Source organism: Balaenoptera physalus (assembly GCF_965194825.1).
Source record: "Balaenoptera physalus genome assembly, chromosome: 17".
Lineage (NCBI taxonomy): Eukaryota > Metazoa > Chordata > Mammalia > Artiodactyla > Balaenopteridae > Balaenoptera > Balaenoptera physalus.
This window is the reverse complement of record NC_138895.1, coordinates 5087875-5090400: the sequence shown is the minus strand read 5'-3', so window position 1 is coordinate 5090400 and position 2526 is coordinate 5087875. Positions and strand designations below refer to the sequence as shown.

At 41.4% G+C, this 2526-nt stretch overlaps 1 protein-coding gene across 4 annotated transcripts in view; it reads right to left on the bottom strand.

Annotated features, from left to right (window-relative positions):
* LYN (LYN proto-oncogene, Src family tyrosine kinase) overlaps positions 1 to 2526 on the bottom strand; it is a 110921-nt gene that overhangs the window by 14777 nt on the left and 93618 nt on the right. The window lies entirely within an intron of this gene.

The window sequence follows — 2526 nt, the reverse complement described above, 5'->3', positions numbered from 1 at the left end:
GCCCAGCTTAGTTTGGCTTTCTTTTCCACGTCAGAGTGCTTTAAGGGGCTCATATTCCAAACAATAATAATAGCGTTCACCAAGACCAAGTTTCGAAACAACAGCGCTTGCCAAGTGGAATAAACAATAGATATGAGAGCAAAATAAAAGCTTTTGGATAGGGCTGGTTTTGAGGTCAAAAAAGACTACAATTCTCTTCTTATATAAAAAGTATTATTTCCTGGTCTATATGTATTTTTCTTTCTTAGTTTCTTTCTTTCTTTTTAAAACCTTAATCTTTTTTTTTTTTTTTTTTTTTTTGGTTGTTGTATTTACTTTGGCTAAAGTAAATCCAACTCTATTTCTCTATTTCGCAACAGCAGGAAGAAATCAGAGACCACTTTGGCTAATGGAATCTAGGATCAGCTTTGCTTGCACGAATATGTCCTTGCTCCTCCAGGCCACTTAGTCTAACCGTTGTCAGCACTGCAGAAAGAGCTGTTGCATAAATGCAGCCCCCCCCACCAGGCTCAGCCATCCTCGGGGACCCGGGGAGAGGGGGGCGCTCGCCTCCTACTTTCTTTTTAATTAAATAATAGTTGACTTACAATGTTTCAGGTGTAGAGCAAAGTGATTCAGTTATACATAGGTGTATCTGTATTCTTTTTCAGGTTCTTTTCCATCACAGGTTATTACAAGGTACTGAGTATAGCTCCCTGTGCTCTACAGTCGGTCCTTGTTGTTTATCTACTTTATATATAGTAGTGTATATCCGTTAATCCCATTAGCTCAGAAAGGCTGATCTGTGAAGGAGTTATGTGGAGTCACTCAGGTTTGGTGAGGACACAGTCTGATTCAGGAGATTGCTTTGTGCCCACATATTTTAGTTAGATGATGATGGTAATAGGTAGGTGGGTGATTGATAGGTAGGTAGGTGGCTGATTGATAGGTAGGTAGGTAGATATATAGATGGATAGTTAGACATTAATAACCACTACTTCTCCCACCACTAATGGAGCACTTTTTATGTACCAGATACTATTTTACATCCATTACACCCAATTCACGTTTCATCTGAATAACAAATCTATCCGGTAAGTTTTATTTCCATTGTACACATGCAAATGAAGCTTAAAGAGGTACAAGAACCTGCTGAAAGCCAAGAGGGAAGGAGAGAGCCAGGACTGACACCCAGGAGTGTCTGACCACCAGATCACATTCCAGAATGTTCCATCAGCAAGAGAGCTCATAACTAGATGCTTCTGGAACTCAAATTTTTCATCGAGAGAATACTATTTAACTGAGAAGAGAGAAAAATGCTTTTGAAGTTTCCTCCTGGAATTCATTGCTGTTAAGCCCAAATTTCACCTCTCAGAAAAGCTGCCACAAACCTTCCCCAGGCAGAGCTCAGGATACCCATCTCAGGAAGGACATACAAGCTTGGTTTGGGTTGTCTTTGTCTAGAACAGGATTTCTCAACCTTTTTCCATTATCATCTCCTAAGGAGAAATTTTTAATTAAATTAAAAATTTAAAATTAAATACAAAGAAGTTAAGATTTTGTCAGGTAGGTCTGAGCTCTGGAGGGCCACAAACTGTCGTAATACCTAAGATTTTCCCATCTGCCAAGAACCAATTTTCACTCCCTGGGGGGCAACTTGCCCCATTTTGAATTCTTGGTCTAGAAGAAGCTAAACTGAGCAAAGAAGGTATAAAGCCCATTTTGCCCTATGACTCAAAAGAGAGAAATAAGATGGATGATGATCTATTCTTGGCTTGAATGAGGTTAAGGCTCTGTCAGAATGAAAATAACCAGGCTAAAATTAAGCAGGAAAATATTCTTTCATTCAAATAACCCTATATATTGCAAAAAAATCAATAAATGTCTTTCCCTTTGGAAATTTGATGGGGCTGAAAGGAAATTACTTTCCTAGGGTCACACCACAGGTTAGGGCAATGGTTTGGAAGTGACTTCAATTTCCCTTCTGTGCATTTAGCCATTAAATGAAGTTTACACCCTTACACCAGTATTTCTTAACTCTGGCTGTGTACCGGGCATCTTATCTTAACCCGGGTCTCATCCTAAATCACCTAAACCTGCATCTCTAGGAGTGAGGCCTCCCTAGGTGGTTGTGACCTGCAGTCTGGATGGAGAATGGCCCTTGTCCCTTACCACCTTCTGGGAGCTTGATTCTGACCCTGATTTATTCGATCAGAACCCGGATTCTAACAAGCTCTCTGGGTGACCTGTATGCACACCGAACTTGGAGAAGAACTGCGTTAGATCCAATGCTTTTCAACTTCAGCTATTTTAGGATTTAAAGTTCTGGACGGATTGGAATGAAATCTCGGTCTCAACATCACGAGTAGATGGACTGTTGCCCTCCTAATGTTGGGGAAAGGAATTCTCCAACAACTCAGCTGAAGAAAAAGAAGGAGCAAGATGGGCAGAGCCAGCAGGGAAAAGCCCAGGCGGGGAGATGGGGGTGTCATGCTGGAGCTGGGGTGGTGGCAGGCCAGATAACGGGGGTGCGGGCTAGTCCTAGGA